General features: G+C 40.6%; 1 protein-coding gene across 1 annotated transcript in view; it reads right to left on the minus strand.

The window, feature by feature from the left end:
* MID1 (midline 1) overlaps window positions 1–26,353 on the minus strand; it is a 689,657-nt gene that overhangs the window by 430,416 nt on the left and 232,888 nt on the right. The window contains exon 4 of the mRNA XM_086386881.1: window positions 5,793–5,957. The gene's annotated coding sequence lies outside the window, so the exon portion shown is untranslated. The remainder of the gene's footprint in view (window positions 1–5,792; window positions 5,958–26,353) is intronic.

A 26,353-nucleotide genomic window follows, 5' to 3' on the forward strand; every position in this document is an offset into this window, starting at 1 on the left:
CCTAGATAGCATATTCAAAAGCAGAGACATTACTTTGCCAACAAAGTCCGTCTGGTCAAGGCTATGGTTTTTCCTGTGGTCATGTATGGATGGTGAGAGTTGGACTGTGAAGAAGGCTGAGCACCGAAGAATTGATGCTTTTGAACTGTGGTGTTGGAGAAGACTCTTGAGAGTCCCTTGGACTGCAAGGAGATCCAACCAGTCCATTCTAAAGGAGATCAGTCCTGGGATTTCTTTGGAAGGAATGATGCTGAAGCTGAAACTCCATTACTTTGGCCACCCCATGCGAAGAGTTGACTCATTGGAAAATACCCTGATGTTGGGAGGGATTGGGGTCAGGAGGAAAAGGGGACGACAGAGGATGAGATGGCTGAATGGCATCACCGACTCAATGGATGTGAGTCTGAGTGAAGTCTGGGAGTTGGTAATGGACAGGGAGGCCTGGCATGCTGCGATTCATGGGGTCACAGAGTCGGACATGACTGAGCGGCTGAACTGAACTGAACTGAACTGATCCAGCGCAGGGAACTCTACTCAATGCTCTGTAATGACCTATATGGGAAGAGAATTCAACAAAGAGTGGATATACGCATATGTATAACTAAATCACTTTGCTGTACACCTGAAATTAATACAACATTACAACATTATAAATCGACTGTATTCCAATAAAAATTTTTTTAAACAGTGTTAACTGATGATAAACATGGCGGTTTGGCTGAGAGTAATTGAATTCATTCATTGAAATGAATTCAGTTCTATTATGGGTTAGGTCCCTGTTGCATATTTTTCAATTTGAGGAGTGTTTTATGCAAACACAAGATGCCATAGCAAAGTACCATAGACTGCGCAACTTAACAAAAATTTATTTCCTCACAGTTCTAGAGGCTGGAAGCCCAAGATCAGCATATCAGCATGGTTGGGTTTGGGTGAGGCCTCTCTTCCTGGTTTTCAGGTGGCTGCCTTCTCAGTGTGTGCTCATATGGTGGAGAGAGAGCCAAGTTCTCTGATTTTTCTTATTAGGGCACTAACCCAATCAAGTGAGCCCCACCCTCATGACCTCATCTAAATCGAATTACCTTCCAAAGGCCCCACCTTCAAATGTCATCACATTAGGGATTAGGGTTTCAACATATGAATTTTGAGGGGACACAATACAGTCCATGGGGCTTCCCTAGTGGCTCGTATGGTAAAGAATCCACCTGCAATGCAGGAGACAGGGGTTTGTTCCCTGGGTTGGGAAGGTCCCCTGGCAAAGGAATGGCAATCCACTCCAGTATTCTTGCCTGGGAAATCCCACGGACAGAGGAGCCTGGTGTGCTACAAAAAATCAAACACGACTGAGCAACTGAGGACACATGCATTAATTCATTCCATCAGATCAGATCAGTCGCTCAGTCGTGTCCAACTCTTTGCGACCCCATGAATCACAGCACGCCAGGCCTCCCTGTCCATCACCAACTCCCGGAGTTCACTCAGACTCACGTCCATCGAGTCAGTGATGCCATCCAGCCATCTCATTCTCTGTCGTCCCCTTCTCCTCCTGCCCCCAATCCCTCCCAGCATCAGATCTTTTCCAATGAGTCAACTCTTCGCATGAGGTGGCCAAAGTACTGGAGTTTTAGCTTTAGCAGCATTCCTTCCAAAGAAATCCCAGGGCTGATCTCCTTCAGAATGCACTGGTTGGATCTCCTTGCAGTCCAGGGGACTCTCAAGAGTCTTCTCCAACACCACAGTTCAAAAGCATCAATTCTTCGGTGCTCAGCCTTCTTCACAGTCCAACTCTCACATCCATACATGACCACAGGAAAAACCATAGCCTTGACTAAACGAACCTTTGTTGGCAAAGTAATGTCTCTGCTTTTTAATATGCTATCTAGGTTGGTCATAACTTTCCTTCCAAGGAGTAAGCGCCTTCTAATTTCATGGCTGCATTCACCCTCTACAGTGATTCTGGAGCCCAGAAAAATAAAGTCTGACACTGTTTCCACTGTTTCCCCAGCTATTTCCCATGAAGTGATGGGACCGGATGCCATGATCTTCGTTTTCTGAATGTTGAGCTTTAAGCCAACTTTTTCACTCTCCTCTTTCACTTTCATCAAGAGGCTTTTGAGTTCCTCTTCACTTTCTGCCATAAGGGTGGTGTCATCTGCATATCTGAGGTTATTGATATTTCTCCCGGCAATCTTGATTCCAGCTTGTGCTTCTTCCAGTCCAGTGTTTCTCATGATGTACTCTGCATATAAGTTAAATAAACAGGGTGACAATATACAGCCTTGACGTACTCCTTTTCCTATTTGGAACCAGTCTGCTGTTCCATGTCCAGTTCTAACTGTTGCTTCCTGACCTGCATACAGATTTCTCAAAAGGCAGATCAGGTGGTCTGGTATTCCCATCTCTTTCAGAATTTTCCACAGTTTATTGTGATCCACACAGTCAAAGGCTTTGGCATAGTCAGTAAAGCAGAAATAGATGCTTTTCTGGAACTCTCTTGCTTTTTCCATGATCCAGTGGATGTTGGCAATTTGATCTCTGGTTCCTCTGCCTTTTCTAAAACCAGCTTGAACATCAGCAAGTTCACGGTTCACATATTGCTGAAGCCTGGCTTGGCGAATTTTGAGCATTACTTTACTAGCGTGTGAGATGAGTGCAATTGTGCGGTAGTTTGAGCATTCTTCCATAGCATGGAGTAATGAAGTCTTGATGTAATTTTTAATTTTCTAACCAGCATTTGGTTACATTTCTAAAATTCTATTACACTGACCTCATGTCACAAGCCTCTCACAGTCATGGTTGTATAATGAGGTTTTCAACTTCACCACTAGTATCCTTTGGGGCTGGACTGTTTATGGGTAGAGGAGAGGCTGTCCTAGGCCTTGGAGGATATTTGACAACATGGCTGGTCTCTACCCACTGGATGCCAGTGGCCTTTCCTCTAGTTGTGAGAACCAAGATTGTCTCCGTTCAGTATCACATGTCACCTGGGGGGACTCAACTATTCTTTCTTTGTCTGGCTTATCCCACGAAGCATAATGCTTTCAAAGTCCATCTATTTTGCTGAAATTGCCATAATATCCTTCTTTCTTATGGCTGAGTAGCATTCCATTGTGTGTGTGTGTGTATTAAAAACATCTTCTTTATCCATTTATCTGTTGTCAGACACTTGGGTTATTTTTGTATCTTGGTTATTGTGAATAATATTGTAATAAACATGGGAGTAGAGGTATCTTTTCAATAACCTATTTTCATTTCCTTTAGATATGTAGCCACAAGTGCAGTTGCTGGATCATATGGTAGTTCTATTTTTAATTTTTTGAGGAATCTCCTTATTGTTTTCCATAGTGACTGTACCAATTTACATTCCAATCCATCCAGTTTAAATTCTGGCCATATGGATGGAACTTTCTTTTTCCTCATCAGGATACCTAAAGTTTAAACTTTAATTCTCACCTAACTCTCCTGGGACCTAGTAGAGTTACTTAAAAAAAAAGAATGTACTATTATACCGGCTACTTTTTAAATTACTTAGAACAGATACGAAACATGATGATACATTTCACTGTCTTGACACTGACAGCTATTAAGAAAATGTAATGAGCATAAGTGTTTACATGTATTTTCTTTTTAAAACAGAATCTCCAAAGCAAATAATCTCCTTTGCTGACACTTAGATGAGATTTTACTAATGTTTCATTAAGATCTCCATCAGACTTGTAGCAACATTTACATTTTAGTTTCAGTGTTAGAAGAATGAACTGTTTTTCCTCAGGGGAACTAGGGCTTCCAAAAATACCTCATTGCTTAAGGGAAACAGATACAAATGCTAACATTTCCTATTTCAGACCAGAGATAAACTGAAGAACCTCTCTCATCCAAAGAAGCAAATGGAGTTAACTCCTGAATTTGCTACCAAAAATATATTTTCAAGGACGTTCCCTGTGAGCTAAGTCAATCTCAAGTTTCCCAAAACAAAAGCATTATGAAGTAAGTGGGCAGGTGTAGTTTAAACAAAGAAATATAAACTATTATGCCTTTATATTAAAAGTTCTCCACATCACTCTTAAGTGTTTCTTCTCTGTGACTCGAATTTCTTTCAAGTTTTTGTGTCCAGATTTGCCCGTGCTGTTGTTGACAAGAGTCCTCTCAAAACCAGAATATAGCATTCTATACGTATTCTCTCTTGGTCATTCTCTAATAAATTTATTTAGAACCAAGACATGTTATTCCAAGTTGAAAGGTCCTCAACACAGCAAGAGAAATCTAGCTTTTCTTCCGTCAGCCCCTTCAATCTTTTCTCTTAATAATAGTCCAGTAATCCAATTTGAGCTTTGGCATTTTACTCGGGACTCCATTGGGCAGCAGAGAATTCAGTTTGCTCAGTAGCTTCCCAAGAACCCAGGCTGAAAGAAGTCTTGTTATTCTCAAAGCACACAACACAACTGGAAGACGTATCAGGCATTAAAAGGAGAAGAAAGAAGACAAGGCCCTAGTTCCTCAATATGTGATCTCTCAGTTTTTATTATTCACAGGGAAGCAGGACTTGAGTTTGTTTTCAATACAAAGGAGACCTTAAAAAGAAAAACTTTTGTAAATAAGGGATTTTCTTGGTTGCCCCATGGATGATTCTCAAGGGTACGGGAAGAGCATGTGTTAATACCAAGAGGATATATTACTGATCAATGTTGGTGCAAACGCTTCTTTCTCATCACCCCAACTTGCCCATGTTAAGCCTCACAACTAAGACGACATGAATATGCCAGGATATATTTATCTCCCTCTGTGCATAATTCTTGAGGCTTCCCAGGTGGCTCAGTGGTAAAGAATCTGCCTGCCAATGCAGGAGACCCGGGTTTGATCCCTGGGTTGAGAAGATCCCCTGGAGAGGGGAAGGGCTACTCACTTCAGTACTCTTGCCTGGGAAATCCCATGGACAGAGGGGCCTGGCGGGCTACAGTCCATGGAATCTCTAAAGAATCAGATACAACTGAGCATGCAGACATGCACACACAGTTCTTAGCTTATATTGTTGGTTCAGATCATCTCCCTCAAGATATTTTAACCAGAAGAAATATTTTGCTTTAAATCAAGAGTCCCAGGTCTCGGCTTAAAATCAGTGCTGCTCTGAGAGCATTCTGCGGGGTAGGACTTGGCTGCATCTGCCAACCAGCTGCCAGAAATGTACATACATTGAGCAAATTTTCTCTCAGAGATGCAGGTAATTTCGATCTCTTGGAAGAGAAACAGCAACACAGAGAAAAGTTGCCAAAACAGAACAGCAATTCCTCTTCTTACCTTACTGAGACATCGCTCACCCCCATCCCAAGTTTGTAAAAGTCATCCTACAATTCAGAACTTGAAGCTCAGACTTCTCATGTTCTTGTCGTGGCTTCTGACCTTTCAGCTGACCCACTGATAACCCAGCATAAGAGAGATTAACTAACCATATGCTGAAAGGTTCGACCATCCCTCAGGGAGTATTGAACTACACGGAGAACTCTATGTCCTGGCAGGGGAAACACAGTCTAACCCAATTTTTTTTTTTCACCACTACATGCATTTCATGGGCCTGGGAAAAATGGATCTTCTTACTTGTTTAACCAAACTCCATCAAAACAAGACTAGGTGTCGCCCAAACAACTAATCAGAGCCTGGATTTTATTGTGGCTCGAGGGGAAAGCAGAAGGATCACTGACATTTTCTTGGCTCTTGAGCTACAGGAGGCGACTTCACAACCCAAAAATTCCTCAAGGGATACCAAATGTCACTATAATTCATGTGGAAAGGGGTATTACCTCAAGAATCCAGATATCCTCCTCTTTGTTTTGGCAAGTTGATTGACATAGATGAGGGCAGTCATCTAAAAAGGTCTTCTGGTACACTTGTTCTCAGTGCCTCCTTAGAGTTCAGTCCAAAATATGGCGCTCATTCTTAAAGCCTCACCTCTGATGTCAGAAAACCTGGAAGAAATCTATGCATTATTATCAGCAGAGAGCTACTGCTCAATCTAAAGGCGAGGCCTGCTAGGTAACTTTCCTTCCAAAGCTGAAGATCACTCTCTTCCAATAGAGTTAACAGCCAACACCAGGAAGGCAAAGAACCACAGTTCCTTTCTCAAAACCTCTAGGTCAGGTGCCAAATTTGCCATCATCTCTCCCAGTCACAAGTGGCTACTCCCAGTCGCAAGCACTTGTCTACTTTTTATCCCCACTACCCTTACTTCGGTTCAAGCCATCCTGTCTTCCTTGCATAATCACACCAGCTTGTTTGGTCTGGCTTTTGCAAAAGTTACTGAAGTAGAATTTCCACTTTATAAAACTCACTCCCATTCTGGTGTACATGACTTTTAGTAAGTTCACCAAGTGGTACAACTCTCCCTGTCATCTAGTTTTAGAACATTTCCATCACCCCAAAGAGATCCTTCTTTACTACGGATGGTTAATTTCTGTTCCCACTCAGAGAGTCCTTGGAAGGATTAAGTGTATTACAATGCGTGAAGCCCTTAGGACAGTCCTCACTGAAAGTTAGTGATGACCAATGAATTCTTCGTGTTTTGGCTTAGATTTGCCTTCCTTTTAGAAACTGTCTCTGATCCCATATGTACGAGCTTGTTCCTTTAAATAAATGTGTCCATAATACTCTGTTTCTGTTGTATCACGTTATCATTGCCATCATATTGCCATTTACTGGCTTGTCCCCTGGCACTCTCTGAGTTTTTAAGGCAAATTAAACTACTTTGATCACTTCTACCACATGTATGTCCCAGAGAAGAACTCACAGTAAGTGCTCATTAAAATATTTGCTGAACTGAAAAATCTGTGCTAGACATTCTCTCGCCTCCATTCCATTCTCACACCTTTCTTTGTCCAGTTCTCTCTGCCAGAGAGAGAGCTCCATGGACTGCAGCATCTGGACTGCTAACCAGCTGCAGTTTGCTTGACTTTGGCCAAAAGGAGGCTTTGGCAAGATTGAGTGTGTCATCTGAATCCTATTGGGACCATAACTGGTACAGTGATGGAGCACAGCCATTACCATCCAATTCACATTCCTGCTGGGGGTTCGGGTGGCAGAGGGGTCGGGGGGGGGGGGTCTCTTGGTTGTATTTTGTGGGAGAAGTGATGGTGGGGAAGAGTATGATTTCATTATTAAAATAGCCTGCACTGTTTCTAGTTTTTATTTTTATATGTACACATGTCATTTGCCATATGCCAGCATGTGTTATTGCCAATGGTTTCCATATGGAATGTTCTTAAAGCATTGGACCTGTGGATCTTGCTATAGTGCACTTTCCTCATGACGACTGGGTAGTAGCATTTGACTTGCTTAATGGAAAATCATAGTCCATCCCAAGTGCTAAAACTCTTCAAGTATCATGATTTTTTTTTTCAGTTCCAACTAATGGTACATTCCCCAGGCAGTTATTTCTAGTTCCACTTGAAAAACAAAGCTGATATGTGATACCATAAGTTCCATTATAAGAATAGGCTCCAGACAGACATGTATCAGACTGAAAGACCGGGGAAGATCTGTAGGTCCAAAGACCACCTCCCAGACACCTGTGTGTCTTGTGTTGATCTGTTAGTGTCTGTTGAGCACACACTCCTTACAGACCACAGCCTTACTTGCTCAGTTCCATAGAAATAGGAGGCTTGGACTGAATATTCAAATAGTTTATGATATAACCATCACTTTGTGTCAAGTCAGTGTTTTTTTGCATGTGAACTTCGAGTTATTAATAATCACCCACAAGGACTTGGCATTATTACCCCATTTTCACCATTTACAGTGTTTCTCTAATATGATCAAAGCTCAGATTTCAAAAGCTCTAACTGAACTATTTTGTTGAAGCCATCAAAATGTGTCACGTACTAAATGTGAGAGGCTACATGAGGAATTGGTGAATTTACAAAATCATGTCTTCTAAAAACACTGCTGTGCTACTTTCCTATGGCTGCTGTAACAAATTTTCACAAATTTAGTGACCTAAAACAAAGCCAACTTATTGTTTTACAGTTCTGGACATCAGAAGTCCAAAATGGGTCTCACTGGATGAAATTCAAGGTGTCGGTGGGGCTGTGTTCTTTCTGCAGGCTCTGGGGGGAATCCATTTCCTTGTCTCTTCCAGCTTTGAGAGGCTGCCTGCATTCCTTGGCTCATGGCCCCCTTTTCCATCTTCAAAGCCAGTAATGGCTGGCCAAACCTTTCTCATATTATATCACTGTGATACTGCCTCATTCTCACATCTCCTTCTCTGCCTCTCCTGTCTCCCTCTTTCACTTATAGGATCCTTCTAATTATACTGAACTCACCTGGATAATCCAGGATAACCTCCCCATCTCAAGATCATAACTAAATGACATCTGGTAAGTCCCTTTTGTCACATAAGGTAACATAGCTATAGGCTCCAGAAGTTAGGATGCGAACATCCTTGGGGGCCTTTACTCTGTCTACTACAGCTCCTATTGAATAATTATTTAAAAATTTTGAAACCTCTCCTTTTGCAGTTATAAATAATGAAAAGTAGTGGAAATTAAAGCTATTTTATGAGTGTTTTTAGTTTTTCTCTATAGCCACAAAAATTCCCTAGACACATTCTGTTGCCTGATGTCTTTACATCTTAAAAGAGTATAAAAACAACCACTTCAAAGGGTTTTAATTTTTGAATTTGAAATTAATAATGTAGGTGAAATTACTGTTGTAGAGACAGTGCTTGAAATCGTTCCACAGTCATCACAAACCATTTTCCCTGAGTTAGGAAACATAAAGATTTCAGTAGTGATAATGATAACTGTTTAGCTTTCAGATGTTATTTTGTGATTGGAAAGCTCCACGAAACAATTTCATACTTGGTATCCTCTCATCTTCAAAATTAATACAGGAGAAACACAATTTTTGAGTCTACATATAATTTTCACTTATATGTAGTTTGGGGTTTGGCTTTCTACAAGATAGGAACTAGAAACATTTTTAGGTTTCTGTGGCAGCAGCTTGGAATTCTTGCCCCAAAGAAGAAGCCAACCATCATACGTGATTATCCATTTGAGCAACTGAGAAGGTGATTGCCAGATGTGAAGAAGGCCAGGTTGTCCTTAGCACTGAGGAGGTATCAGCAGCATACTATAGGGAAAACAGTGCAGTAAATGGCTACCTGACAAAATTTGTATTGATCCAAAGGCTAACTGATTGCCAGGTTAAGGGACAAGGGTGGTGTAAGCAGAAAGGGCACCTTCTTTCGTGGTGCCTACATCTGAGTGGAAGATGACAGGGAAGTAATATACAAACAGATAAGTGAACCAACACAGGAACAGTGTAATTCTAAGAAGGGTAAAAGCTATGGTGACAGTGATGGGTCGGGCTGTGTTTGTGGCAGAGGGAAGGGAATTCTAAGGGAAGATATCTCTGGAGAGGGGACATTTGAGCTCTCATTTGATGAGAAGCAATTCACACTGTAGGTTCTCAAGAGTCCAGATCCCTAGGACCCCTCTCTTCATCTCCAAAGTGAGGTATATATACTACTGAGAGTGAGCAAGTTAACCAACTGGAGTACAGGGTGGAAAGATTAAATTTTCAAATTTTAATTTCTTTCTTATTTTCTGGTTTAAAATAAATATGGGTAGATGTTTTCATCTTTCCACCCTGTACTCCAGTTGGTTACCTTGCTCACTCTTTACTATGGCACCCTATCTACACTTGGTCCCTAAGATATATAGTCACTCTCACTCAGGAGTAGTTCAAAGTATTGTGTTTTGGAAGAACCAATTAAGTGAATTTGGAAATGCTATTGTCTAATTTTAACTAGAATAAATCATTTCTAGTAACCACATACAGGTGTGAGAGTTGGACCATAAAGGTCGAGCACTGAAGAATTGATGCTTTTGAACTGTGGTGCTGGAGAAGACTGTTGAGAGTCCCTTGGACAGCAAGGAGTTCCAACCAGTCATCCTAAAGGAAATCAACCCTGAATATTCATTGGAAGGACTGATGCTGAAGCTGAAGCTCCAAAACTCTGGCCACCTGATGTGAAGAGCCAACTCATTGGAAAAAGACTCTGATGCTGGGAAACATTGAGGGGAGGAGGAGAAGGGGGTGACAGAGGATAAGATAGTTGGATGACATCACTATCTCAATGGACATGAGTTTGAGCAACTCTGGGAGATAGTGACAGACAGGGAAGCTTGGCATGCTATAGTTCACAGGGTCGCAGAGTTGGACACGACTGAGCAACTGAACAACACCACCTAAAATAAACCTCACATGATGGATCAATGGTTTTCAAAGTTTTCTCTAAGGAAACCATGGAGAGAAGTAAAACTATGAGTGCAATTTCAAGTTAATAATAAGAAAATGTCAGAAACAACTCTTTTTCTCCTCCAAGTAGGCCATTGCCAGCCACATTATGACTCTTTATTCAGAGCCAAAAAGAACTCAGCCAAAAATATTTAACATTGTCAAGAAATTAACATAAAACATATATTGACAACCACTCCCATTGTAGGCAACTCTTACCCAGACTCTTCATAGGATGGAACCATCACAGTGGTTCCTCAAAATATTCCTAATTCACATATACAACATGAATTAATATACATATATTTCGGTTTTGTGTGCATTTCTTTTTACTTCTAGACTTGCATAGTCAAATGTGCTTTCTGATCATTGTTCTAAACTATTTGATAGTTTATGGCCCTTGTCAGCGACTGTCAGCAACCATATATGGGACAACCCAGCTCTGAACTCTGAAACAAATTTTCAAGATGGTGTGAAGTTTTGAGTGTAATCAAAGTGCCAAGAATCACATAATCCAGCAGAATCAGGGTGGAGCAGCAATTCCCGAGTGATTTGGAAGGAACATTCCAGTTCCAGCTAGAAGCTGCAGGGAATCTGAGCTGATCCCCGAGGCCCTGCTCTAATTCCTGTGCCTTTGGTTCATAAAGGAAATTGGCCAAGATTCGTCCGCAACTCTCTTCCTCAAAAATAGAGTTTCATGAGTCTACACAGGGTCTGATCAGTGACAAGATTTATGTGAGTGTGTGCCTTTGCACACACATGTACCAAAGTGACACCAACCAGGGTTTCCTTCTACTTTCTGTGATTTTGTTAAATACCTTTGACCCATTTTGATGCTTGCTTTATTTTAACGTTGGATAAAGTATTTCATAAAAGAGGTTGTTACTTTCTTTGGTCAGAAGCCAATAAAATCCAAAATATAGCTAAAAGCATGGTGACCTAAAACAAATAGAGTGCCAGATATTTCTCTAGCAAAGATGAGTTTATTTGGAATCAGCAGAGAATTGCAGTTCTGGGACTGCAACCATGGTGAGCCACCTGCACGTTCCCACATGGCAAAGGAAGGAGAATGCTTCTATAGAGCGGAAAAGGAGTTGGGAGGGACAGAGTAAACAGAGTCCAGGCTTCTCATCCGCTAGTCCCTTGCCAGGAAAGAAGAGCAGTCTTTCTTCTTGTTGCTGGGCTCTGCTATAGTGACAGGGCATGAGAGCGCCCCCTTCTGGCCTCCCAGCTCTATTTAACTGAGATTTCTGTTCATTATTTTTACAGACACCAGAGAAAACCATACTTTGAAAAGATACATGCACCCCCCCCATTAATTGCAGCACTATTTACAACAGCCAAGACATGGATTCAACCTAAATGTCCATCAACAGAGGAAGGGATAGAGAAGATGTGGTACATATATACAATGGAATATTGCTGAGCCATAAGAAGAATGAAATAATGCCATTGGCTTATCATACTAAGTGAAATAAGTCAGACAGAGAAAGACAAATATCACATTATACTTCTTATATGTGGAATCTGCAAACAACTGATACAACTGAACTTATTTACAAAGCAGAAATAGACTCACAGGCTTAAAAAATAAACTTCTGGTTACCAAAGGGGAAAGATGGAGGAGGGATAAAATAGGAGCTTGGAATTAACATATATACACTACTATATACAAAATAGATAATCAACAAGGACCTACTGTATAGCACAGGGAACTCTACTCAATACTCTAATAACCTACATGGGAAAAGAATCTGAAGAAGAATAGATATATGTATACATGAATCATTTTGCTGTACACCTGAAACTAACACAACATTATAATCACCTGTATTCTAACATGAAAATAAAAACTGCAATTAAGGATGTACGAACAATTAATAAAGGAATTAAATGTATCTTTAATTTATGTGTGCATTTTTCTCTAATGGCATTGGTGAAATAATCTGAAGTTTTGTTTTTCCTTAGGTATAGGCACTAAATACCTCATGTAACTGAGTCCTCTTTGGCCATGAATAAAAATCATAATGTGCTAATGGTGGCCTGTGATAAAAAGCGAGTATTAATCTTCAAGGATTTCTTCATGATTAGAATACAGGGGCTTCAACATGTACAACAGAATGCATTCCCAGGAGAAAAAGGACCGCAGAAATTCAAAGGTCTGCCAGGCCTACCATGTCCGACAGTTCACATGTATCAAACTACTAAGTGCCTTATCAGAGGAATTTTCTCTCATTCCCTTTTCCTATCCCCTTTGTCCCTCTGCAGTAATGCACGTGCACCCACTTCCGCAACATTGACGAACTCCTCCCAGAAATATGAGCGGGGTAGAGTTACCTAAGACTGAGCCAGTGATGGTGTATTTCATTCTTGCTTTTCATCTATTTCTCCACCATCCTGTACTCTGAAGGGTAAGACTACAGAAAGGCCATTCATAAAAGCTTCTTGTGCACATAATGGTGTGTGTGAGTGTGTATGCTCTGGACACAGGGTCCACTGTCTCTGAGGAGATAGATAACTTCATGGTAGGATTCCTAGGAGGTCAATGCTCAAGGCATTTGAGCTTTGATGGTGCTGGTGATGGTGGGTACGTATGTATGTGCACACACTGGCAGAGGGTGAGGGAACAGACTTGCATAGAAGACCCTCGCCCATACTGTGGGAAAGAAGATAGAGCCAAAGCCTCTTGAATTACTAAACAAATACCACTTGAGAGCTCATCCCAGGCACTGGAAACTTATGAAAGTGGCTGGCATGATCCATGAAAATTCTACATTTGGACATGATTATTTGTTCCTTGGAAAATCTCTTCTATCCCTTTCTTGCCACATCTACCCTGAAGGTAGATCCTGGATTTCAGGTTCAGGGAATCTGTGAGTTCCAGATTGATTTTAAGAAAACTATTTCTAGTTTTAAGCATTGTGGGGGTCAATGACAAACTAGCCATTATCTGGGCCAAGTGGCCACTTCAGAGGGAGACCTCCTAGATATGATCAGCTCTGAGAAGGAAAAGAGTGGGCCCAGGACCTCTCAGTCACTTTGACCTTGACTGTCTTCTCCATAGGGACCTACTCAGTCTCTTCTATCTTTGAATACTGAGGTCCTAATGGATTTCCTCTACAGACAACAGCTTCCCAGGGGCCTTCAAAAGCCTGATGTCCTAAGCCAAAAATACAGAAAACCAAACACCCCCCTCTCTTGTCATCACAATAAACATGTGCAACAATAGGATGGTTTAATTTACTTTCCATATGGAAGATTTTATTAAGTTTCAAGTAGACTGGGTATGCAGTTCTTTCCTGCGGCTGCAGTTTATGATGAGGGTAACCCAAAACACATGACCACATGATAAAACAATGTAAGGCAGTGCTTCAAGAATTCTAAGTGAACAGAAGGTTGGAAAGCGATCCTTTGTATAAATAAGAGCTGGTCTCACATAATGGTAGATGCTTGCGGATTTAAAAATCCAAAGAAACATGCACTTTCCCTATAACCCACTGCCTCTTCTGGCCAGTCCAGATACATGTCTTCAGACTCTCAAGGAGGGACAACTTGAGCATTGCCTCCTGCATTGCCACCAGTAACCTGCTCTGGTACTTGAGCAACTTTTGCAGAATGTTCTTTCTTGTTCACAAGTATGTATGCTTAGTTGCTTCAATCATGTCTAACTCTTTGCAACCCCATGGACTGTAGCCTGCTAGGCTACTCTGTCCATGTGGTTTTTCAGGCAAGAATACTGGAATAGGTTGCCATGCTCTCCTCCAGGGGATCTTCCCAACCCAGAGATCGAACCTGGGCCATGTACGTCTCCTGCATTGGCAGGCCGGTTCTTTACCATTAGTGCCACCTGGGAAGCCCCAAGTATAATCCTCTCAAAATACATGAGATATTAAGAGATAAACATAGCATTTTGGAAGACACTGTGGTTGACATACGCAGGAACTGGACTAAGCATGAAATGGTGTGAATTACCAGAGAGAAGATATACTCTTCAGCTAGTAGCCTGGATTCACAGTACTCACTCTGCCATTCACCAGCTGGGGGAGTTCAAGCAAGTCATTAGGCCTCTCGAAGCCTCATGATCCTCCTCATCTTAAAAGAGACCAAGAATACCTCTCTTATCAACTTGCGGTGTGTTTCTATGAATTGGATTATTTGTAAAGTGCCACATGGGGGTTATTTATTGGTATCCAATGATTGGTTTCTGTGCTAAAGAAAATGAGAGCAAAGAGGGACTTCTTAAGAGATTATTTGGTAAAACCAGTTCACTTTCTAGATAAGTGACCTGAGGCACAAAGAAGAGAAGAAACTCAAAGTTTGTCATGGTTACACAGTGGATGTTTTCAAGATCCAAAAGAATTACACCAACAATTGTGTTGGCTTACGTATCCACCTGCTGTAAAAAATTTCCACGATACCTTCATGGAACCAGTTCAGAGAACATGAGAAGAACATTTCTGTTCCAACCATTCCTTTCAAACATTCTCTGTTCCAGTTCCCTTTTCCTACCTCAAAGATATCCCCAGCAGACCCTTCAGTTGCCTGCACATTCTGATATTTGAAAATGCCCAGGCCATTCCAGTTTAAACTTCAGTCTCATATTCAACTTATCATGCTGGGGATCCAGAGAAAGGCCTTGGCCTGAAGTGTGTTGAGGACAGGAGGGAGCTTTGGTCACTTCTTTCATCCTGTGCTCTTCTGTGTTCTTTCTTCCTGTTCTGTGTCGGAGACGAGGGAGAAGGTACAGGGGTGGTGGTACCTGGGGCAGACGTCCTTGCCAGAAGAGGTGCCTCTGCAGTCTTCTCTGTTGACTCTTCCTGCTTCTTCCCAGAAGCCTCGTGTATGCATGAAAACAAATGCTCCCTCTGACATGAGGCTCATGGATATATTTTTCCAGAAGCCTCTGGGGATGGATCTTCCCACCACACAGTTCTCATGTAGGAAACATGTACTTCAGTTCGAACTCACTACGAACACTGCATTTGATGGTGTGCCATGCAGTCTCTTGCAGCCAGGGGCCCCTGGCTAAACAGGCAGCCATCATGCATGAGATGATGGCTCAAGCCCAAGTACTTCTCTCTGTGTCTGTTGACTCATGGGAAACCCAAATATCTTGGCTTCACCCAGAGCAAGTGTTCCTTTGTCTCTATCATGTTCTCTCTCTCTCCATTGATTGCTCTGCTCCTAAGTCCCAGAGAAGGAATTGGCAAGTTCATCACACAGGCAAACAGCCAACTCTGGAATTAAATGACATCCCTTCATCACTAATAATGATTCTTTAGAACCTTCTCCATCACCTTATTTAAAACTTAGAGCTGTCTTCTGATAATTCTCCAATGTATTCCCAGCCTTCTACTTATAAAGCATGAGGGAAGCGGTAAGGAGACTGCAGTTATTGGGGCCTCTCAAGTCTTATTAAGTTGCAGGGAATTTGTGAATTGAACACGGGAACATTTGGTGCCTCTTATTTTCATCCTAGTGTCTTTTATCTGTTCAAATTTGCTGTTAAGCCCCTCTAGTGAATTCTTCATTCAGTTATTATACTTTTCAAATCTAGATTTTCCATATAGCTCCAAAAAACTAAATTCTAGCTCTTTGTTAATATTCTCTATTTGGTGAGATATTCTCATACTCTTATTTAGCACTTTAGATATGGTTTCCTTCAGTTCTTTGAGCATATTTAAAATTCCTGATTTAAAGTCATCATCTAGTAATGCCAAAATCCGGCTTTCACAGGGACAGCTCCTGTCGCCTATTTTTTCTCCCTAGTGGATGGTCCATATTTTGTTATTTATTTCCATGTCTCATAGTTTTTGGTTGAAAATGAGACATTTAAAGTAGTATAAGGTAGCCACCTTGGAAATCAGATTCTCCCCTTTTCCTACGATATGTTGTTACTGTTATTTTTTGTTGCTATATTTGGGTTTTGGTTTTTGTGCCTTTTTTTTAAAGCAACTTTCCTGAGCTGACTGTGTTGTCTATATTCTTTGTCATTCATGACCACTAAACTCTCTACTTGATTAGCCAAATAGAGTTCTATTCACTTTTCTCATACTCTGTCAAGCCACAAGAGAGATGAGTCATCCAGGCAAAGAAATATTAGTAAGAGAACTACACCCAGTGATATATCTATGTATGCCCATATATCTATAGCTATAGTCTTTAGGCTGAAAGATGAGGATGTTCAAGGAGTGTGTGACAACAGTAATTTTAGAAATGCCATACCAGAACCATGATCTCATCAATGATCATTAGGAGCCAGGGACTTCTTTGGGCAGATAGAGAAGAAAATTTTGACGAAGTCTAGACTTGTACTGGGAATGTAGGGTGATGCCATTTCCAAGAGTGACAAGTTTAATATAGTGGGGAAAAAAACCATTTCAAAACTATTACAGTGGTTGGATGAAGTATAAATGCAATACTAATTAACATATTTGCCTACAATGTCAACCTGTGGGTCTGGTATGAATGCTCTAGGAATCTCAAAGTTCACCAATAAGGATTGTTCTGTTAACCAAAACCTTAGTCCAAGACCCACTTTTTTTCTTAAGTTCTGGAGGATGAAGGTGGAGTGATCACAAGGGCTGTCATTTCCTCAGATCCCAGCTCACTCTTCTTGCCTGCCTTTGCTTTCATTCTGGTGGTAGAGATTCCTTTTGTTCACATGTATCTGCACCCCCTCTCCCCTGGAGCTATGTCCAGTTGTTCAAAGTCAAGTGACGAGTAATAGCCAATATGCTGTGGAAAGAAGTGACCTGTGTCATTTCCCAGCTGGGGAATTTTATTGCCATTGGGAGATCTTGCAACATTCTCTTCCCAGTGCTGTCATGACTGGTGATATTCCACATGTTGGTAAGTCTATTAGTCTGGTTTCCAGAGGTCAGATGACATAGAGGAGCACCCTTCAAAGACAGCTGCTATTTATCATATGTGATTAAAAATTAAACCTCAGACCAATCACAAGTACTGAAATTTGAAACTGTGATTAAAAAGCTCCCAACAAACAAAAGTCCAGGACCAGATGGCTTCACATGCGAATTCTATCAAACATTTAGAGAAGAGTTAATACCTATCCTTCTGAAACTATTCCAAAAAACTGCAGAGGAAAGAACACCCCCAAACTCATTCTATGAGGCCACCATCACCCTGAAGCCAAAACCAGAACTAGATACCACACAAAAAAGAAAAATTACAGTCCATTATCATTGATGAACATAGATGCAAAGATCTTCAAAAAAATATTAGCAATCTGAATCCAACAATACATTAAGAGGATCACACACCACCATGGTCACATGGGATTTATCTCAGGCATGCAAGGATTTTTCAATATCTGAAAAGCAGTGTGATACACCACATCAAAGAATAAAAACCATACTATCATCACAATAGATGCAGAAAAAGATTTTGACAAAATTCAAAATTCACTCATTATTAAAAAAAAAAAACACCTCTCCACTCTGTGTATACCTATGGATGATTTATGTTGCAGTTTGACAGAAAACAACAAAATTCTGTAAAGCAATTATCCTTCAATTTAAAAATAAATTAAAAAAAAAAAACTCTCCAGAAAGTGGGCATAGAGAGAAACGTACCTGAACCTAATAAAGGCCATATATGACAAACCTATAGCTAACATCTAACTCAGTAGTGAAAAGCTGAACGCATTTCCCCTAAGATCAGGACAAGATAAGGATGTCTACTCTTCCCAGTTTTATTCAACATAGTTTTGGAAGTCCTAGCCATGGCAATCAGAGAAGAAAACGAAAGGAAATCCAAACTGCAAAAGAAGAAGTAAAACTGACATTCAAGATGATATGATACTATACATTGTTGTTGTTTAGTCACTAAGTTGTGCCAGCTTCTTTGCGATCCCAAGGACTGCAGCGTGCCAGGCTTCCCTGTCCTTCACTGTCTTCCAGAGTTTGCTCAAACTATACTATACATAGACACTATACATAGAAAATCCTAAAGATTCTACTGGAAACTACTAGAGCTCAACAAATGAATTTGATAAAGTTGCAGCACACAAAATTAATAGACAAAAATCTGTTTCATTTCTATACACTGACAATGAAAGGCCAGAAAGAGAAGTTAAAGAAACAATTCTATTTATCATCACATCAAAAAGACTAAAATACCTAGGAATAAACCCACCTAAGGAGGCAAAAGCCCTATACTCTGAAAACTACAAGATGCTGATGAAAGAAACCAGGGATGACACAGACGGAAAGACATACCATGTTCTTGGATTGGAAGAATCAATATTGTCAAAATAACTATACTACCTGAAGCAATCTACAGATTCAATACAATCCCTATAAAATTACCAATGGCATTTGTTTCACAGAACTAGAACAAAAAAAAATTCTTTTTACTTTGTATAGAGACAGAAAAGAACCTGAATAGTCAAAGCAAACTTGAGAAAGAAAAGTGGAGCTGGAGTAATCAGGTTTCTGGACTTCAGATTATACTACGAACCTACAGTCATCAAATGACTATAGTTTTGGCACAAAACAGAAAGACAGATCAATAGAATAGGATAGAAGGCCCAACAATAAATCCATGCACCTACAGTCATTTCATCTACAACAAAGGGGGCAAGACTATACAACGGAGAAAAGACAGTCTCTTCAGTACATGGTGCTTGGGAAACTGGACATCTACATGTGAAAAAAAATGAAATTAGAACATTCTTTAACATCATACACAAAAATGAACTGAAATGGATTAAAGATATAAATATAAGACTGGATACTATAAAACTCTTAGAGGAGAACAAAGGCAGAACACTCTTTGACATAAATCATAACAATATCCTTTTCAATCCAACTCCTGGAGTAATGGAAATAAAAACAAATATTAAGAAATCAGTTCAGTTCAGTCTCTCAGTCGTGTCCAACTCTCTGAGACCCCACGGACTGCAGCACGCCAGGCTAGCCTGACCATCACCAACTTCCGGAGCTTGTTCAAACTCATGTCCATTGAGTCGGTGATTTCATCCAACCACCTCATCCTCTGTTGTCCCTTTCTCTTCCTGCCTTCAATCTTTCCCAGCATCTGAGTCTTTTCCATGGAGTCAATTCTTCACATCAACTGGCCAAAGTATTGGAGTCTCAGGATCAGTCCTTCCAATGAATATTCAGGACTCATTTACTTTAGGATTATCTGGTTGGATCTTCTTGCAGTCCAAGGGACTCTCAAGAGTCTTCTCCAACACTACAGTTCAAAAGCATCAATTCTTCAGAGCTCAGCTTTCTTCACAGTCCAACTCTCACATCCATACATGACTATTGGAAAAACCATAGCTTTGACTAGACAGACTTTTGTTGGCAAAGTAATGTTTCTGCTTTTTAATACACTGTCTAGATTGGTCATACCTTTTCTTCCAAGGAGTAAGCATCTTTTAATTTCATGGCTGCAGTCACCATCTGCAGTGATTTTGGAGCCCCAAAATAAAGTCATTAACTGTTGCCACTGTTTTCCCATCTATTTGCCATGAAGTGATGGGACCAGATGCCATGATCTTTGTTTTCTGAATGTTGAGCTTTAAGCCAACGTTTTCACTCTCCTCTTTCACTTTCATCAAGAGGCTCTTTAGTTCTTCTTCACTTTCTGCCATAAGGGTGGTATCATCTGCATATCTAAGGTTATTGATATTTCTCCTGGCAATCTTGATTCCACCTTGTGCTTCACCCAGCCCAGAGTTTCTCATGATGTACTCTGCATATAAGTTAAATAAGCAGGGTGACAATATACAGCCTTGATGTACTCCTTTTCCTATTTGGAACCATTCTGTTGTTCCACATCCAGTTCTAACTCTTGCTTCCTGACCTACATACAGATTTCTTAGGAGGCAGGTAAGGTGGTCTGGTATTCCCATCTCTTTCAGAATTTCCCACAGTTTGTTGTGATCCACACAGTTAAAGGCTTTGGAATAGTCAATAAAGCAGAAGTAGATGTTTTTTTTTGAACTCTCTTGCTTTTTTGATAATCCAATGGATGTTGGCAATTTGATCTCTGGTTCCTTTGCCTTTTCTAAAAGCAGTTTGAACATCTGGAAGTTCACAGTTCATGTATTACTGAAGCCTGGCTTGGGGAATTTTGAGTATTACTTTGCTAGTGTGTGAGATGAGTGCGATTGTGTGGTAGTTTGAGCATTCTTTGGCATTGCCTTTCTTTGGGATTGGAATGAAAACTGACCTTTTCCAGTCCTGTGGCCACTGCTGAGTTTTCCAAATTTGCTGGCATATGGAGTGCAACACTTTAATAGCATCAATTTTTAAGGATTTGAAATAGCTCAACTGGAATTCCATCACCTCCACTAGCTTTGTTCACAGTGATGCTTCCTAAGGCCCACTTGACTTCACATTCCAGGATGTCTGCCTCTAGGTCAGTGATCATACCATCCTGATTATCTGTGTCATGAAGATCTTTTTTGTATAGTTCGTCTGTGTATTCTTGCCACATTTTCTTAATATCTTCTGCTTCTGTTAGGTCCATACCATTTCTGTCCTTTATTGTGCTCATCTTTGCACTAAATGTTCCCTTGGTATCTCTAATTTCCTTGAAGAGATCTCTAGTCTTTCCCATTCTATTGCTTTCCTCTATTTCTTTGCATTGATCACTGAAGAAGGCTTTCTTATCTCTCCTTGCTATTCTTTGGAACTCTGCATTCAGATGGATACATCTTTCCTTTTCTCCTTTGCCTTTTTTTCCTCTTCTTTTCTCAGCTATTTGTAAGGCATCCTCAGACAACCGTTTTCCTTTTTCATAGGGACAGTCTCGATCATTGCCTCCTGTACAATGTCATGAACCTCTGTCCATAGTTCTTCAGGCATTCTGTCTATCAGATCTAATCCCTTGACTCTATTTGTCACTTCCACTGTATAATCACAAGGGATTTGACTTAGGTCATATCTTCATGGTCTGTTTTCCCTACTTTCTTCAATTTAAGTCTGAATTTTGAAATGAGTTCATGATCTGAGCCACAATCAGCTCGTGGTCTTGGTTTTCCTGACTGTATAGAGCTTCTCCATCTTTGGCTGCAAAGAATATAATCAATCTGATTTCGGTATTGACCATCTGGTCATGCCCATGTGTAGAGTCTTGTCTTGTGTTATTGGAAGAGGGTGTTTGCTATGACCAATGCATTCTCTTGGAAAAACTCTGTTAGACTTTGCCCTGCTTCATTTTGTACTCTAAGGCCAAATTTGCCTGTTATTCCAGGTATCTCTTGACTTCCTACTTTTGCATTCCAGTCCCCTATAAAGAAAAGGACATCTTTTTGGTGTGTTAGTTCTAGAAGGTCTTGTATGTCTTTATAGAACCGTTCAACTTCACCTTCTTCAGCATTACTGGTTGGGGCATAGGCTTGGATTACTGTGATATTGAATGGTTTGCCTTGGAAACAAACAGAGATCATTCTGTTGTTTTTAAGATTGCATCCAAGTACTGTATTTCAGACTCTTTTGTTGACTATGATGGCTACTCCATTTCTTCTAAGGGATTCTTGCCCACAGTAGTAGATACAATGGTCATCTGAGTTAAATCCACCCATTCCAGTCCATTTTAGTTGCTGATTGCTAAAATGTCGACGTTCACTCTTGCCATCTCCTGTTTCACCACTTCCAATTTGCCTTGATTCACACACCTAACATTCTAGGTTCCTATGCAGTATTGCTCTTTACAGTATTCGACCATGCTTTCATCACCAGTCACATCCACAACTGGGTGTTGTTTTTGCTTTGGCTCTGTCTCTTCATTCTTTCGGAGTTATTTCTCCACTGATCTCCAGTAGCATATTGGGCACCTACCCACTTGGGGAGTTCATCTTTCAGTGTACTATCTTTTTGCCTTTTCATATTGTTCATGGGGTTCTCAAGGCAAGAATACTGAAGTGGTTTGTCATTTCTTTCTCCAGTGGACCACGTCTTGTCAGAACTCTCCACCATGACCCACCCATCTTAGGTGGTCCCATATTAAGAAATGGGACCTAATTAAATTTAAAAGCTTTTATGCAGCAAAGGAGACCATAAACAAAATGAACAGACAACACACAGAATGGGAGAAAATATCTGCAGAAGATGTGACTGACAAGGGATTAATCTCCAAAGTTTACAAACAGCTCATGTAGCTCAATACAAAAAAAGCAACCCAAACAAAAGATGGGTAGAAGACCTACACAGACATTTCTCCAAAGAAGACCTACAGGTGGCCAAGAGTCACGTAGAAAGACGCTCAACGTCACAGATCAACGAGAAATGCGGATCAAAACCACAGTGGGATGTCACTTCACACAGTCAGAATGGCCACCATCAAAAAGACTACAAACAGTAAATGCTGGAGAGCGTGTGGAGAAAAGAGAACCCTCTTACACTGGTCGTGGGAATGTACATTGGTACAGCCACTATGGAGAACAGCATGGAGATTCCTTAAGAAACTAAACAAAGAGCTATACCATAGGATCCAGCAATCCCACTCCTGAGCATATATATGGAGAAAACTGTGATTCAAAAGGGTACACGCCCCCTAAAGGTCATTGCATCACTGTTTACAATAGCCAGGACATGGAAGCAACCTAAATGCCCATCGAGAGAGGAATGGAAAAAGAAGATGTGGTACATATATACAATGGAATATTGCTCAGCCACGAGAAAGAAGAAAATAATGCCATTTGCAGCAACAAGGATGGTCTTAGAGATGATTAAACTCAATGAAATGAGTCAGAGAAAGACAAATACTGTGTTACCACTTATATATAGAATCTAAAAAATAAAACAAATAAAATGAATATAACAAAACATAGATTCACATATACAGAGATCAAACTGGTGTCATGAGTGGGGAGAGGGAAGTGGATGGGGGAACAATAGGGGTAGGGGACTAAGAAGCACAGACTACTATGTATCAAATAAGTAAGCTACAAGGATATATTGTACAATACAGGGAAATAAGGTCAATGTTTTAAAATAACTGTAAATGGAATATAACTTATAAAATTTTAAATCAATATGTTATATACCTGAAACTAGTATTATAATGAAAATATATACATCAATGAAAAAAAGATAAATAAGCAATAGGGATGTAATGTACAACATAATAAATATAATTAACACTGCTATACATTATATATGTGTTTATGTTTAGAGAGAAAAGTTATTTAGAGAGAAAATCTGAAGAGTTCTCATAAGAAAATTTTTTTTCTATTTCTTTAATTTTGTATCCATGTGAGAAGATGGATATTCACTAAACTTATCGTGGTTATCGTTTTATCATGTATGCAGGTCATATCATGAGGCTGTATACCTTAAAACTTATACAGTGCTGTATGGCAATGATATGTTAATAACACTGGAAGAGTCCGTCAAGGCTGTATATTGTCCCCCTGCTTATTTAACTTCTATGCAGAGTACATCATGAGAAACGCTGGGCTGGAAGAAGCACAAGCTGGAATCAAGATTGCCGGGAGAAATATCAATAACCTCAGATATGCAGATGACACCACCCTTATGGCAGAAAGTGAAGAGGAACTCAAAAGCCTCTTGATGAAAGTGAAAGAGGAGAGTGAAAAAGTTGGCCTAAAGCTCAACATTCAGAAAACTAAGATCATGGCATCTGGTCCCACCACTTCATGGGAAATAGATGGGGAAACAGTGTCAGACTTTATTTTTTTGGGCTCCAAAATCACTGCAGATGGTGACTGCAGCCATGAAATTAAAAGACGCTTACTCCTTGGAAGGAAAGTTATGACCGACCTAGATAGCATATTGAAAAGCAGAGACATTACTTTGCCAACAAAGGTCCGTCTGGTCAAGGCTATGGTTTTTCCAGTGGTCATGTATGGATGTGAGAGTTGGACTGTGAAGAAAGCTGAGCGCCGAAGAATTGATGCTTTTGAACTGTGGTGTTGGAGAAGACTCTTGAGAGTCCCTTGGACTGCAAGGAGATCCAACCAGTCCATTCTGAAGGAGATCAGTCCTGGGTGTTCTTTGGAAGGAATGATGCTAAAGCTGAAACTCCAGTACTTTGGCCACCTGATGCGAAGAGTTGACTCATTGGAAAAGACTCTGATGCTGGGAGGGATTGGGGGCAGGAGGAGAAGGGGGTGACAGAGGCTGAGATGGCTGGATGGCATCACCAACTTGATGGATGTGAGTTTGGGTGAACTCCGGGAGTTGGTGATGGACAGGGAGACCTGGCGTGCTGCACTTCATGGGGTCGCAAAGAGTCGGACACGACTGAGTGACTGACTGAACTGAACTGAACACTGGAAGAAAAAAATTTATTTCTGAAAAAACAAAATAAACATCACTGTGTTTCATAAGATTTTGGAGGCTTTTTTTTTTCTTTTGTTGTTGTTGTTAACGTAGCATAATCTGTGTTATCCCAACTGGTATGTTACTTCATTTCAGGATTTTAAGCTTGACCCACCTATAGTCCTTTGCTTTGGCCCCTGGCACCATTTTCACCACATATGCCATATTCATCAGTTTCCTCATGCTTATTTGAGACAACGAAGGGAGGAATTGGACTTACAGTTTTTAAAATTGTCCTCTGAGCCTCCCACTAACATGTGAAGTTATGACACAAACCATAACAAACCAGTCTGTTCTATATTTAACATTCTATCTCTCTCTCTCTCCTGCTCTTTCTCTGAAAGATAGACTTGACATGGAAGTCAACTGCCTAAAATCAACTGATGAGACTACAACATACTCAGAGTTCCAATGCCTCATTATGACTTCAGCAAACCACTATCGTCTTGGGTTTCCTCTTGCTGCTCTCTAAAGCAAGGACAAGAGTGATATTTCCCAAGGTGGTTTTGAGAATGAGTGTGTGTGGGTGTGTGGGGTGGCAGTATTAGGGGAAATGCGGTGTATTTTGCATAAAGTGAGCTATAATTGAAATAGGCACTCTATTCTAAGGGAGCAGTTGAGAGAACTATGGACCTCCGGAGCATGTTGGAATCTGGTTTCTATTTTCCCACGTTTGTTTCATGCTAAATTGTTTGGGTCCCCATTCCCCACTGAAATATTTGGCCAAAGTGACACATGGTATTGCTATATTCTTTACTGAGTTATAAATAGTAGCCAATCCAATAGGAAGAAGAATCATTCTTGTATCAGCCTTTGGGGGGAGTTAAAAAAAATGTGCTTCTTAAATTCTAAATGCTTTCATTTTTAACTTTTTCTTATTTTGCTTATAAAAGAACCAGCCACTTTTCATTAAAAGATTAATATGCTTACATAATGTTGAAATATTAAGCCTTATTAAAGGATGTGCAAGGTCAACTATATTTCATTTTCAGACCACGTTCCTAGCTTCCAGTCCTCTTTAGAAAGTGAAAGTGAAAGCTGCTCAGTCATTTCCAACTCTTTGCAATCCCATGTACTGTATAGTCCATGGAATTCTCCAGGCCAGAATACTGGAGTGGGCAGCCTTTCCCTTCTCTAGGGGATCTTCCCAACCCAGGAATCGAACCCAGGTCTCCCGCACTGCAGGCAGATTCTTTATCAGCTGAGACACAAGGGAAGCCCATCCTCTCTAGAAGCAACTCTTGCTACTCTTACACATTCTATGAATTACAAACATAATATATGATACATACAATGTACAACCAGTCCATCCTAAAGGAAATCAGTCTTGAGTGTTCATTGGAAGGACTGATGCTGAAGCTGAAGCTCCAATACTTTGGCCATCTGATGCAAAGAACTGACTCACTGGAAAAGACCCTGATGCTGGGAAAGATTGAAGGTGGGAGGAGATGGGGACGACAGAGGATGAGATGGTTGGATGGCATCACCAACTCAATGGACATGAGTTTGGGTAAACTCCGGGAGTTGGTGATGGACAGAGAGGCCTGGTGTGCTGCAGTTCATGGGGTTGCAAAGAGTCAGACACGACTGAGCGACTGAACTAAACTGAACTGAACAATGTACAAAACCTGGCCTTCCTCATATTTATCAACAAAAAGTGGGAGCAGAGTGTGTACACTGTTCTTAGCTTGGCTTTTTTTTTTTTTTTAATCAATTGTATCTTGGTCACTGTTTTTCTTCCATCCACA

This window comes from Bos grunniens, chromosome X (genome assembly GCF_055505025.1).
Source record: "Bos grunniens cultivar Pamir isolate PY7600 chromosome X, Bosgru_T2T1.0, whole genome shotgun sequence".
Lineage (NCBI taxonomy): Eukaryota > Metazoa > Chordata > Mammalia > Artiodactyla > Bovidae > Bos > Bos grunniens.